A 15,766-nucleotide genomic window follows, 5' to 3' on the forward strand; every position below is an offset into this window, starting at 1 on the left:
TGACTCCAGACTTGTAGCCTATGTGACTGCAGACTTGTGAACCCTCACATCATGCACACTGTCAGGATTCCCCAGTCCTGGCAGTGGCGGATGCTTGACAGCAAGTATGAGATTTGCATAAATGCGGTCATGAGCCGACTTGATGCACGCAGACTCATGCAAGGCAACTGTATTGAGCGATGTCAGAAAAGTCTTGTTGGAATGTGGCCGGGAAGTGTGCAAATCTCAAATTTGCGGTCACATGACTCTCGGCATCTGAAAATCCTCGCAGCGCGAAGTGCACTCACACAATGTGAGGATTCACAAGTCTGCAGTTACATAGAGTGACTGCGCACTTGTAATCTAAGGCTGGACAACCCCTTTAATGCTCAGGTGCATGTGCGCTGTGGCCAATATACATGCATACAAACACTGTGCAGCAGCAGTTAACGAAGACACGAACTCCACTATCATTATACACAGAAAAAACAATAGGTACTTAGTCAACACTTTTTTTTACAAGAAAATGTATGGCACCCGCCAGGGATAGGGTGACCTCATTGGGTAGATCCTAACTATAGAGACTTACCTCTGCCTAACGAGACCTCTAATTAACGGGGGAAGAGAAAGTATTCGAGGCCTTGTTAGGCACTTAGGTATGTTATAAGAGTTAGGGTCCTTGTCGCTGGTGGATGAGTTATAGATTTTCTCATAAATAATTTGAACTAAGAACCTTTTACATGTGTAGCAATACTGGAATTCATGTGTTCTTTAATTGCAGGTTGCTGCTGTGTAGTGTTTGCTGTTAATATGTCATAAATGTACAACATGGGAATTAACTCTTTAAATGGTTGCCTATGTGTAAGGGTACACAGATTCCAAGGGAAACTAAAGTCAGGGAGGTTTTACTTTCCCTGTTCTTCCTCTGAGCCCTATGCATCATGTCTGAGCTCCTCACATCTTCACCTGCTAGACTCCGACACTGCTTCTCATACTCCGCTTGGGTCAGCATTATGTGTTTAAATTCAGAAAATATCTGAGCATTGAATTATAGTGTAGTGTGTTTTTTAGTTCTTTTTCTTAGAATTGATTTGTGTTTGCCAAAAATGTTTAAAAAACATGTTCTTGCAGCCTAAAGCTGGCCAAACCCATTAGATAGCGGTCTGCTGAACTGTTATTCAGCATGCAGCTGTCTCTCCCAACTCCCCCAAACACAAGAACGCTCGCCTCGACAAAGCATTCCAGTGCTCTCTATGAGAAAGGAACTGGCAGCGGATTATCTCCTCGCCAAGCGAAAGGATCGGGCTGACGGATTCCATCAGCAAACATCTTATGTCTCCTTGCATAATCTCACATTCGGGAGATAGTCAGTGCATGGAGTGTATGACTTTATATAATGTGCCTTAAAAGTCAGAGATTTCATTGGCACTATCTCAGTGGTCTTTCCAAAAATATTTTGCATGCAGTGGTTGTGAGGGGGGATTGTTGGGGACTCTCACAGCGGTTAATGGATTTGTTCAGATAGAATTAGACTGATTCAGATATAAAAGGAACCTGTCACCAGGTTTGGCCGATACGAGATATGGCCACCTCCTTTCAAGGCTGATGTACAGCATTCTGTAATGCTGTGTATCTGCCCCCAACTCGACCTGTAAGAGAAAAAAAATAACTTTTATTATATTCACCTGCGGGAGGGTCCAGTCCAAGGAATGTCGCTTATCTTGGTCCGGCGCCTCCCATCATCTTGCGATGCCGTCCTCCTGCTTGCTTTGTGTGGATGACGCGTCTCTGCATCATTCACACAGTCTCCTCGGCACACCACTTCTGACAGACTCTTGCATCTTTCATCCAGCCACTGATGTTTCTGGATTGTGAGTCATGGGGAAAGCAAAAGAATTGTCAATGGATCTACGAGAAAAGGTAGTTGAACTATATAACACAGGAAAGGGATACAAAAAGATATCCAAGGAATTGATAATGCCAGTCAGCAGTGTTCAAACTGTGATTAACAAATGGAAAATCATTGGCTCTGTAAAAACTAAACCAGAAAATAGAAAAACCCACAAATAACAACAGCTGAAATACTGGACTCTATGAAAACTAGCTGTGTGGCTGTTTCAATATGCACAATAAGGAAGCACTTGAAGAAAATGGGCTGCATGGTTGAGTCGCCAAAAAAAAGCCATTACTGCACAAATGCCACAAAGTATCTCGTCTACAATACGCAAAACAGCACAGAGACAAGCCTCAAAACTTCTGGAACAAGGTAATTTGGAGTTATGAGACCAAAATTTAACTTTTTGGCCACAACCATGAACGTTACATTTGGAGAGAGGTCAACAAGGCCTATGATGAAAGAACACCATTCCTACTGTAAAGCACAGAGGTGGATCGCTGATGTTTTGGAGATGTTTGAGCTTCCAAGGCACAGGAAACTTGGTCAGAGTTGAAGTAAAGATGAATACAGCTTGCTAGCAGCAAATACTGGATGCAAATTTGCACTTATCAGCCTGGAAGCTGCGCAAGGGACGTACTTGGATGTTCCAACATGACAACGATCCAAACCACAAGGCCAAGTCAACCTGTCATTGGCTACCGCAGAGCAAAGTGAAGGTTCTGGAGTGGCCATCTCAGTCTCCTGACCTCAATATCATTGAGCCATTCTGAGGAGATCTCAAGCGCGCAGTTCATGCTAGACAGCCCAGGCATTTACAGGAACTGGAGGTATTTTGCCAAGAAGATTGGGAAACTTTACCATCTGAGAAAATAAAGAACCTTATCCACAACTACCACAAAAGACTTCAAGCTGTCATTAATGTTAGAGGGGGCAATACACGGTATTAAGAAATGGGGTATGTGAACTTTTCATCAGGGTCATTTGCAAGTTTTGGGTCGTCATTATGATTTAAAAAGAGAAAATACAGTACTTTGACAAAAAATGGCTTCACCCACCCAGTAACCCATGAGTGGAGAAAAAGTTTTGGTGTTATCATTCATATTCTCTGAAAAAAGGCCAAGAAAGCAAAACTTCTGCCAGGGTATGTAAACTTTTGAGCACAACTGTATATGACTGCAGACTGCTGAATTGTGAATGTGTGCAATGTGCGTACTGTCACAATTCTCCCACTTGCGCTGCAAATATAGTGACAGTGCACTCATTCATAATTCAGCAATCTGCAGTTATATAGAGTGATTGCAAACTTTTTTTCACATCCCTGAAATCCCCTTTAATATTAAGACTACAATAAGCAAAATACCTGTTGGTCAGATTTGTTATCAGCTCAGTTAGCACCTTTAGCCCTTTTTATTGGTATTTTCATACCTCTCATACACCATCCAAGAGTTGTGAATAGAATAATTCTATAATATTTTTCTCGGGAAGATTTAAACCTACATTCTTCAAAGCTCAAGTCAAGTCTAGTAATAGTTAAAGGGGCGGCATCTTTTCATGATGCTGTACAACTTTTGTGTATGGGCCTTTTCTGATCTTGCGGCACTGAAATGTGGATGGGCTATTATTTTTGACATGCAAATTATATATAGAGAGCATGTAATAACCACAGAGTAACGTTGTGGATGGTGGGTATTTGTATAATTGATGTTGTTCACATGATATGTTTCTGAAATTAAAGGGAACATATTATTTTGAAAAAAAACAACAACAATCTGCCAGTGTTGTAGAGCAAAAGGATTTGAGCTGGTGATATATAGTTTTTTGGGGAAAAGGTTCAGAGTAGCTTGTCCATTATTCATTTTTCATTGCTCTTTCTGGGCTCTGGTGTCCAGTAGGTGGTCCTGTTAGTGGTTAGTATGCATACAAAGATAGCTGTCCATCACTAAGCTCCGCCCACTGGACCTTTCATCCTTTTAACAATCTCGCCTTTTTTTTTTTCAGCTTTTGAAGGTATTTAGTTGTACTCTTACTATAAATTCTCATACTAAAACTGGAAATGACGACATTGTTTTACATGTGAAAGCACATTTTTTGCTATCATTATCAGGAAACTGTTAAATTATGTCATCATATAAATGTATTCCCGGACTATGTCATGACTTCCGCAGCCGGACAAGCAGGGCAGTAATGTTTGGTGATAACCTAGAATGAGTCAGGGATGTTATTCTCCTGGTATATTGTCACTGGGCTGAAAAGCTGGATTCTCCCAGACCTCTAACAAAAAAATCCATTGTTTGCTTGTGAATAGAGAAAAGATTTACTGACCTAATCCCGGGAATATCAGCAGACACAAACAGTGCAGAATGAGATCCCTGCAAATAATGTCATGTGAATGGGATCTCTGGCTCCTCTGATAAGAATGTGCCAAGGTTACCTATAGAATATAGGTCACTGACCCAACTATATAGCGATTTACCTCTGACATTAAAAGTCTTAAAGGAGAACTGTCTAGACATTATGGCTGATTAGCAGGGCCTTATTAGTGACCCATATTATTGGACACACCATATCATTCTAAATCTGTGATCCATACTGTCACGGATGTGTCAGAGGCTGCAGACCATTGCACTGCATCTGTCTGCAGAAGGTCTCAGCAGCTTGCTTTGCAGACTTCTGTCTGGTCGTTCTGACACTAGGACCCAGTGGCCATCTCCCCCGGCTCTAATGGGCACACCTGGATCTGGGTGTTTATAACTCCCAACTTGCTGTGATATTTTCTATTTGCACTTCTCTGTTGAGGCTTGGAGCTGTAGCAGTCTGCTAGTGTCCTCTTTGGAGTTTGGAGGGCGTTGGGGTTTCTCTCTGAGTCTACTCAAACTAAATGTCTCCCTTGTATCCTTGCTGTCTTTAAGTTTAGTGGGGTTCAACCAGCGTTCACCCCTTCCTTCCCTAAGCAGGGCTTACCGCTAGGGTCTGACAGGGACTAGGTATCCTGTTCAGCGATAGGTGCGGAACCTATTTAGGGTCTCTTAGGGCAGACAGAGTGACGTTAGATCTGCCTAGGCTTCTCTACTTCCCGCTTTCCTACTGTTGGGCCCCCCTTCCTCTTATCCCTTTGTGTTGCACTTAGTTTGTCCTACACTGTGTGTGACACATACTTCGTATACAGAATGTCCATAGAGAGACATGTGAAGGTTTCTCTTTACAGATTCATACAGAATCACTGAGAATATACGGTAAATTGTGACATACTCCATCCCGTGCTGTATTATGGAGGTCGTTTTCCCCTGATCCATTGCTTTATAAAACTCTTCTGGAATTAGTTGGACCTTGTGTAGGAGTTGATAAAGAAGACCCTGGTGGACCTATTTAGACTTACACAAGATCGATCTTCCTACAGAGCCATCATCCATCAAGTTGCCATGGTTCGAGATCGGGCTGAAGGCAATTAAATAACAATAATAATAATAAAAATTTGAAGGAGTCTTTTAGTTGCCTGATGTCTCAAAATGACTTTTGGTCAAAACTGGGATTGTTATTATAGATGCTATATCTGCATTGACTGTTAATAACTAATTTTTCAAAATTAGGGCTTGTTCACATGCTGCATTTTTTGTGACATGTTTTCCACGGGTCAAACATTGCACTTTACCGTACCAGCATAGTTAATGAGTGGGTGTTTTTCTTCAAATCTGCAGCATGTCAATTCTTTCAGCATTTTTGCAGTGTTTTTCACCCTTTCAAATGAATAGGACAAAAAAACACTTAAAAACTACACGTTTTCCCCTGAATTTTTCCTGTCAACACTTTGGGTTTTGGTGCGGAAAAATCTATTGCAAATACTTAACATGTGCACATAGCCTTAGGGGATTGGTAAGTATTATTGATCTCTATTTACTACTTTAGAGGACAGATACTTGTAACAGCTTCACTTTACAGACCACTATTGGGTGTATATATACAGTTAAGTGAAAATGTATTTGCCCCCTTCTTGATTTCCTATTCTTTTGCAGGTTTATCACACTTATATGTTTCAGATCACCAAACAAATTTAAATATTAGACAAAGATAACACAAGTAATAACAAAATGCAGTTTTTAAATGAAGGTCTTTATTATTAACGTGAATAGAAATCCAAACCTACAGAGTCCTGTGTGAAAAAGTGATTGGCCCTTAAACCCAATACCTGTTTGGGCCACCCTTACTGGCAAGAAGTGCAATCAAGCGTTTGTGATAACTAGCAATGAGTCCTCTTTAAGTGATTTCTTGATTGATAATAGGCGTGGCAGTAATCAGACCTGCGTGTGGATAGGGAACTTGAACTCAGCTTCCCAAAGATGTGATAAACCACAGTTAATTTCTGTTTTAAGGGGGAGGGGAAAATCACTTTTTCACACAGGGCCCTGAAGGTTTGGATTTCTTTTTCCCTTAATAATAAAGACCTGAATTTAAAAACTGCATTTTGCATTTACTTGTGTTATCTTTGTCTAATAAATACATTTGTTTGGTGATTTGAAACATTTAAGTGTGATAAACATACAAAAGAATAGAAAATCAGGAAGTGGGCAAATACTTTTTCACACAACTGCATGCTACAGACAATTCAAGCGATTACACAATGGAACACCTTATTTTGTATGCAAATACTAGTGGGAAACACTTTCTTATACAGCACAACCTCAGCTACTATTTCAGATGTATACTTTACTAGCAGAAATATCCGGTTCTCACAATCTGTTTGTTGTAAGTCTTTGTGGTTCAAAACTTAATTTGCTGCTGATATGAAGCCGACGTATCTGAGTTGTCATGGACAGAAATTTGACATCTCTCTAGTTGTATTCCGAAGAGATTTAACTTAAATTAGTATTCCAATGTCCAAGATCCTATCCCAATATATAGTAGGTGTAATAATAATAATATTAGCAATTAAAAATGTAGCATAGTTGTTCTGATTCACAACATCTCTTTCCTCTTGTGTGAGGTTTGCAGTAGTTTAGGTATATTAAACCCCGTAAATATTTGGTTCCACGCAAGAATTGTGGCTTGAAAAATAGGGTTTACTGATTCTGGTTAATTGAATGCTTAATAAGTAGTTCGTAAAGGGGAATATTAGTATTTATTGCCAATTCGAGATCAAACCAATCATTAGGTGTATCACAATTAAACAAAAATTTGCATTGCTTGATAAGATTAGAGTAAACATAACAAGACAAATTAGGCAGATCCAGGCCACCCTTATACTTACTTTTCCATAAAATGCCTTTAGCAATTCTTGCCCTTTTGTTATTCAATATGAAGTTGTTTAATAAAGTTTGGAGTTTCATTAAAAAGTTAGAAGGAATTTTGAAGGGTTCCCAAAATAAAGAACTTGGGGAAGAGTAAACATTTTAAACGCCATGATTCTCCCAAACCAAGTCAAGTCAGATTTACCCAAGTTGTCCAAGTCTTTGATTCTAAGATCATATCCATATTTACAGTATTAGATAAATTATAGTTTTTTGGAAGCAAAATCCCCAAATATGAGGTAGAATCCTCCACCCAGTTAAAAGAGGAAACATTTTTTTATGTTGGTTTTTAATAATTTGTCAATATAAAAATATAAAATGTTAGATTTCTTAACGATTAATTTTAAAATAAGAGGCCCTGGAAAAATTACCAAGTAAAATCTGAATTTCCTTAACACCCAGGGATGATAGCAAACTGTGATCCTCAAATAGACTGACTTTGAAATAACGTTGTGGGGTCTGAATTCCTTTAATATTAGGATTATTTCTGATTTTCTGAGCTTGTGGCTCCATCGCTAAAGCAAATAAAATCGGAGAAAGAGGGCAACCTTGTCAGGTTCCATTAGATATAGAAAAAGTCCCAGACCAATGATTGATGGCATAAATTCTAGCACTTGGTTCAGAATATCAAGCCATTATTCTTGAAAGCATTTGACAGTTGAAACCAAATTTGAGTAAAGTTGCTTTTAAATACTCCCAATTAATGGTGTCGAAGGCCTTCTCTGCATCAAGGGTAATGAGCAGAGAAGGTATCTTCCACGAATTCATGATCTTAATGATCTCATGATGTTAGTGACATTCAGTGCCCTTCTAGTACCACCCAAAGATTGTCGACAGTATTTTCTTTTGTGTTCTGCAAGGACGGTACGTCCTACAGAGCTGAAACCTGGTCTAAAACCTTCGGAAACACGTGAATTACCGAAATGCCAAATTTGATGCAGATTGCTCCAGTCATTTGGCCATGCAAAAACAGCAGAAGCAAATATACAGGCGCTTCTCACAAAATTAGAATATCATAAAAAAGTTAATTTATTTCAGTTCTTCAATACAAAAAGTGAAACTCATATATTATATAGTCATTACAAACAGAGTGATCTATTTCAAGTGTTTATTTCTGTTAATGTTGATGATTATGGCTCACAGCCAATGAAAACCCAAAAGTCATTATGTCAGTAAATTAGAATACTTTATAACACCAGCTTGAAAAATGATTTAAAAATCTGAAATGTTGGCTTACTGATATGTATGTTCAGTAAATGCACTCAATACTTAGTTGGGGCTCCTTTTGCATCAATTACTGCATCAATGTGGCGTGGCATGGAGGTGATCAGCCTGTGGCACTGCTGAGGTGTTATGGAAGCCCAGGTTGCTTTGATAGCAGCCTTCAGCTCGTCTGCATTGCTGGGTCTGGTGTCTCTCATCTTCCTCTTGACAATACTCCATAGATTCTCTATTAGGTTAAGGTCAGGTGAGTTTGCTGGCCAATCAAGCCCAGTGATACTGTTGTTTGTAAACCAGGTATTGGTACTTTTGGCAGTGTGGACAGGTGCCAAGTCCTGCTGGAGAATGACATTTCCATCTCCAAAAAGCTTTCGGCAGAGGGAAGCATGAAGTGCTCTAAAATTTCCTAAAAGACTTTGGTCTTGAACAGTGGACCTACACCAGCAGATGACATGGTCCCCAAATTATTACTGATTGTGGAAACTTCACACTAGACCTCAAGCAGCTTAGATTGTGGCCTCTCCACTCTTCCTCCAGACTCTGGGACTTTGATTTCTAAATAAAATGCAAAATGTATTTTCATCTAAAAACAACACCTTTGACCAGTGAACATCAGTCCAGTTCTTTTTCTCCTTGGCCCAGGTAAGACGCTTCTGGCATTGTCTATTGGTCATGAGTGGCTTGACACAAGCAATGCTCCACTTGTAGCCCATGTCCTGGATATCTCTGTGTGTGGTGGCTCTTGAAGCAATGACTCCAGCAGCAGTCCACTCCTTGTGAATCTCCCCAAAAATTTGTAATGGCCTTTTCTTAATTCTTTCAAGGCTGCCATGATCCCGGTTGCTTATGCACCTTTTTCTACCACTCAACAATGCTTGGATACAGCACTCTGTGAACAGCCAGCTTCTTTAGCAATGACCTTTTGTGGCTTCCCCTCCTTGTGGAGTGTGTCAATTACTGCCTTCTGGACATCTGTCAAGTCAGCAGTCTTCCCCATGATTGTGGTGCCTACTGAAACAGACTAAGGGAACTTTTTAAACGCTTAAGAAGCCTTTGCAGGTATTTTTTGTTAAATATTCTAATTTACTGAGATAATGACTTTTGAATTTTCATTGGCTGTAAGCCATAATCATCAACATTAACAGAAATAAACACGTGAAATAGATCACTCTGTTTGTAATGACTCTATATAATATATGAGTTTCACTTTTTGTATTGAAGAAGTGGAATAAATTAACTTTTTGATGATATTCTAATTTTGTGAGAAGCATCTGTATATTGTACATATAACATTTGTAGCTCTGTTGCAAACACCCACTTTTCTTCATCCTCCAGCGCTCTTCTGTCTCATGATTTTCAGCTCATTCTATTATTGCTCAGTTAGTTTTCTCTGCATATTCCGCTTCTATTCTTTGTGGCCTATGTGCTTCTTAAAACACTGTTTTTTCCCGTTATTTATTGTGCAGAAAATCAGCTGCATTTTAAGGTCAAGAAAAGTAAATGTGATGTCATAAAAAGTTCATGCCCACTGTGCATTTAAAGATGCTGCTGAACTGTCCATTTTTATGTGTTTTTTTCCCTTTAAGCCTCTATGAGAAACCAGAAAAAAGTATGTAGAAAGGCTATCGTATTTTAAGTGCACAGTCCCAGCATTTCTGCACTAAAAAATGCATTCAAAAAATACCGTCAAATCTGCACCAAAAACACACAAAAAAGTGAGAAACCACATAAAAAAAACACAACAAAGCAATAATTAGCACAACTTCAAAGAAAAACAAGGCTGCACAGCCAATAAATATGTCAGCTTGATTACCTTGTAGTGAAAAATAGGAGAGCCTGTTCCTCTCAACGGCGGTGCTCGCATTAAGATAAGCAACAGTCCATACCATGTAAAAAAAAAGAGAATTGCGGCAGCACTCACCGAAGATGCGTGGTCCAAATCCTTTATTTAAGAACACTTACAGTGAAGGTGACATGCTGACGGCACGGGGGAGCAGGAGAAACAAGGAGGTGAGCAGGAAAAAAGACGACGGCCGTTTCACGCCTGATGTGGCGCTTAATTAGCAATAATTAGAGCAGATTGCTGTTGATTTTTTTGGTGCAGAAAAAAAATACAGAGGATAAAAAGTTCCTTTTTCGCACATGGGAACACAGCCCAAAGATGTTAAGAGAATCAGAGAAGGATACATATGGTAGCTCAATTCCTTTAATGGGGCATTAATGAAACGCACCGATCCTGAAATAGACACCGAGAAGTGCACAGCTTCTGTCTGAGCGGTCACACAAATCGGGGTACGGATAGAATGCATACACATAAGTGTTGTTTAAAAAAAGAAGCAGGATATTGGTGTAAAACTTTTATTAACTTTCTACTCCCAAATTCCCAAATATATACATTATGGTTAGTGATGAGTGAACGTGCTTGGATAAAGTATTATCTGAGCATGCTCGTGTGCCATCAGAGTGTCTTCGTTGTGCTCGAAAAATATGTTCTAGTCCCCGCGGCTGCATGACTCCCAGCTGTTCGAGAGCCTCGACACATACAGGCATTTCCTAACAAACAGGTACCGTAATCCCTGCATGTGTTGCTGCTGTCGGAACATCTGCAACACATGCAGCCGTGGGGACTCGACCCATTAATTAACGTTTTACTTCTCCTATTGTGTTACGTACACGCCTGTGCTGATGACCACCCCGCTGTGCAGGAAACTCAGGCCAGCACCTATTACTTGAATGGAGCATTTCTGCAGCTACATTTTTCACATTGCTAGAGCCCTTTCATTTTTAGGATCGGTCAGGATTAAGTGATGGCCTGTCCTAGTCATACCCCATAATATAACGAGATGTTAATAATCCTTCTTTGCTTTAATACCTTTAAACTGGAAACCTTTTGTCTGGACTCACACATGCAGTTGTTAGTAAAGTTCTTGATCTACTTTTTTGGGGGTCAAAACCAGGAGTGGAGTCAAACAGAAAGTGAAATATATAGGAAGAACTTTTACTTTTCTTTCTACTCAATTCTTTTCTGGGTTTGGCTTAAAACTTCTCCTCAAACTACATCAAAACTGCATGTGTGTTTCCTGTGCCTTTATGTAGTATTATAAGACAACGTGATCTGGTAGTATTATTAGACAACGTGATCTGGTAGTATTATAAGACAACCTGATCTGGTAGTATTATGAGACAATGTGATCTGGTAGTATTATTAGACAACGTGATCTGGTAGTATTATTAGACAACGTGATCTGGTAGTATTATTAGACAACATGATCTGGTAGTATTATTAGACAACGTGATCTGGTAGTATTATTAGACAACGTGATCTGGTAGTATTATTAGACAACGTGATCTGGTAGTATTATTAGACAACGTGATCTGGTAGTATTATTAGACAACGTGATCTGGTAGTATTATTAGACAACATGATCTGGTAGTATTATTTGACAACGTGATTTGGTAGTATTATAAGACAACCTGATCTGGTAGTATTATGAGACAATGTGATCTGGTAGTATTATTAGACATCGTGATCTGGTAGTATTATTAGGCAACGTGATCTGGTAGTATTATTAGACAACATGATCTGGTAGTATTATTTGACAACGTGATTTGGTAGTATTATTAGACAACGTGATCTGGTAGTATTATTAGACAACGTGATCTGGTAGTATTATTAGACAACGTGATCTGGTAGTATTATTAGGCAACGTGTTCTGGTATTATTATTTGACAACGTGATTTGGTAGTATTATTAGACAACGTTATCTGGTAGTATTATTAGACAGCGTACTCTGGTAGTATTAGACAGCATGATTTGATAGTATTATTAGACAACGTGATCTGGTAGTATTATTTGACAACGTGATTTGGTAGTATTATTAGACAGCATGATCTGGTAGTATTATTAGACAGCATGATCTGGTAGTATTATTAGACAGCATGATCTGGTAGTATTATTAGACAATGTGATCTGGTAGTATTATTAGACAACGTGATCTGGTAGTATTATTAGACAACGTGATCTGGTAGTATTATTTGACAACCTGATATGGTAGTATTATAAGACAATGTGATCTGGTAGTATTATTAGACAACGTGATCTGGTAGTATTATTAGGCAACGTGATCTGGTATTATTATTTGACAACATAATTTGGTAGTATTATTAGACAACGTGATCTGGTAGTATTATTAGACACCGTGATCTGGTAGTATTATTAGGCAACGTGTTCTGGTATTATTATTTGACAACGTGATTTGGTAGTATTATTAGACAGCGTAATCTGGTAGTATTAGACAGCATGATTTGATAGTATTATTACACATCGTGATCTGGTAGCATTATTTGACAACGTGATTTGGTAGTATTATTAGACAACGTGATCTGGTAGTAGTAGACATCGTGATCTGGTAGTATTATTAGACAACGTGATCTGGTAGTATTATTAGACAATGTGATCTGGTAGTATAATAGATAACGTGATCTGGTAGTATATTAGACAACGTGATCTGGCAGTATTATTAGACAGCATGATCTGGTAGTATTATTAGACAACGTGATCTGGTAGTATTAGACATCGTGATCTGGTAGTATTAGACAACGTGATCTGGTAGTATTATTAGACAACGTGATTTGGTAGTATTATTAGACAACGTGATTTGGTAGTATTATTAGACAGCGTAATCTGGTAGTATTATTAGATAACGTGATCTGGTAGTATTATTAGACAACGTGATCTGGTATGCTCAACTACTGTGCTCTCACAATAGAAGACTTTTTACTGCAGTGTGGATGTAAAAAGAACAAAAAGCTTTAATTCCTCAAATGAATGAGATGAAAAACGTATTCATCTTTGTGGTCCTGAAGTTCAAGAATGGTATAAATTTAAAAAGATTTTTCTTAGGTTTTTATTAGCAAAGTAGTTTGTATAGTATGCTTCTGCTTGTTTGTCTCCTGTTTGGTGATGTGTGAGAGTGATCTACCATTGATCAGTTCGGTAATGCTCCCCTCTCCGTTGTTCTCTGGCAGCCAAATCCTGGTTATGTCTTCTGTCTCTGAATTCACTTAAGCTGTCCAGCATTTTTTTTTTTACATCTCTGCAACCCCTCATCTAATAGTCTGTCACTATATGCACATTTTTGTACATAGTAAACTCACTTCCCTGTGCCTCAGCCTCATCTTTGCTTTTCTTCAGCCTCCATCTTGATTGCCAGATTTCATCTAATATTATATTTCGCTATTCTCCACTATCAGTCTTAGGACACAAATATAGTATAGTATCACATGGGTAGCTAAAGACAGTATTATCTGTATCTACTGGGAGGACACTGTGACTATTCTGCCCTCTATACTAAATACCGGTAAGCTAAAAAAAATAAAGTATAAAGTCAGGAGGCTGAACTGCCATTTCCTATATTATAACTGTGTGAGGAGCCACGTAGTCATCATCACTATCTGTGATAAGAGTTCATCATACAATTTCATTATATCAGGCAGTTCTGGTGACTGCGATGGTGACTCCCTCCAGAGAACATAACAGCATATAATTCCTAGTGGGTTCCCACGAGATTATATGACCCCTGTGGAATAAGGGATGAATACATTTTTAAGAAAGGAAAAACTAAATAAGGTGATACTAACGGAATCCTATTTAAGGTATTAATTACAGAATTTAAAAACTACTTTAATGTTATGTAGAAGACATACAGTCATGGCCAAAAGTGTTGGCACCCTTAAAATTATTGCAGAAAATGTTGTATTTTTCCCAGAAAATTATTGCAATTACACGTTTTGAGATACACATTTTTATTTCCTTTGTGTGTATTGGAACAACACAAAAAAAGAGTAAAAAAGACAAATTGGACATAATTTCACATAAAACTCCAAAAGTGGTCCAGACAAAATTGATGGTACCCTAAAATTAATTTTTGGTTGCTCTCCTTTTGGAATAAATACCTGCAATCAATCGTTTCCTGTAACCATCAACAATCACCTTACACCTCTCAACTGGAAATTTGGACCACACTTCTTTTGCAAACTGTTCCAGGTCTCTTATATGTGAAGATGCCTTCTTCCAACAGCGATTTCAAGATCTCTGTGCAGGTGCAGGGATTTAGATCTGGACTCATTGCTGGCCACTTCAGAACTCCCAGCGCTTTGTTTCCATCCATTTCTGGGTGCTTCTTTAATTATGCTTGGGATCATTGTCCTGCTGGAAGACCCATGACCTAGGATGCAAACCTAACTTTCTGACACTGGGTACTACATTGCAACCCAAAAGCCTAATTTTCAGATTTCATGATGCCTTGCGCACAGTCAAGTCACCCAGTGCCAGAAACAGCAAAACAACCCCAAAACATCTGTGAAACTCCACCATATCTTACTGTAGGTAGTGAGTTCTTTTTTTTAGTAGGAGTCATTCCACTTTCGGTAAACAGTAAAATTATGTGTTTTAGCAAAATGTTCTATCTTGGTCTCATTTGTCCACAACACGCTTTCCCCAGAAGAATTTTGGCTTACTCACATACATTTTGGCAAACTGCAGTCTTGCTTTTTCTATGTCTCTGTGTCAGCAGTGGGGTCATCCTGTGCCTCCTATCATAGTGTTTAGTTTCATTCAAATGTTGACGGATAGTTTGCACTGACACTGATGCACCCTGAGCCAGCAGGACAGCTTGAATTTCTTTGGAACTTTATTAGGGCTGCTTATCCACTGTCCAAACTATCCTACGTTGCAACTTATCATCAATTTTTCTCTGCCATCCACGTCCAGAGAGATTAGCTACATTGCCATGGGTTGTAAACTTCTTGATTATATTGCGCACTGTGGACAAAGAAAACATCAAGATCTCTAGAGATGGACTTGTCACCTTGAGATTGTTGATAATTGTCAACAATTTTGGATCTCAAGTCCTCAGACAGTTCTCCTCTCCTCTTCCTGCTCTCCATGCTCAGTGTGGCACCCACAGACAAACTATGCAAAGATTGATTCAACTTCTCTTTATATCTGGCTTCCTGTGTGATTTTCATATTGCCCACACCTGTTACTTGCCACTGCTGAGTTTGAACGAGCATCACATGCTTGAAACAAAGGTGTTTACCCACAAAAAAAGGTGCCATCAGTTTTGTCCTGCCCATTTTTGGAGTTTTGTGTGAAATTATGTCCAATTTGACTTTTTTTCTCTGTTTTTTTTTTATTATTCCAATACACACAAAGAAAATAAGCATGTGTTTAAGAAAACGTGTAATTTAAATACTTTTCTGGGAGAAATACTTCATTTTCTGGAACAATTTAAAGGGTGCCAACACTTTCGGCCATGACTGTATGTGTATGCAGAGGATGCCAAGGAAACTCAATTGGATTCAGAGAAATAAGATAAAGCTGCTA

At 38.8% G+C, this 15,766-nt stretch overlaps 1 protein-coding gene across 2 annotated transcripts in view; it reads left to right on the top strand.

The window, feature by feature from the left end:
- LOC143788476 (putative oxidoreductase ZK1290.5) overlaps positions 1 to 15,766 on the top strand; it is a 181,987-nt gene that overhangs the window by 132,389 nt on the left and 33,832 nt on the right. The gene's annotated exons all lie outside the window — the stretch shown is intronic.

Source organism: Ranitomeya variabilis, chromosome 8 (genome assembly GCF_051348905.1).
Source record: "Ranitomeya variabilis isolate aRanVar5 chromosome 8, aRanVar5.hap1, whole genome shotgun sequence".
Classification (NCBI taxonomy): domain Eukaryota; kingdom Metazoa; phylum Chordata; class Amphibia; order Anura; family Dendrobatidae; genus Ranitomeya; species Ranitomeya variabilis.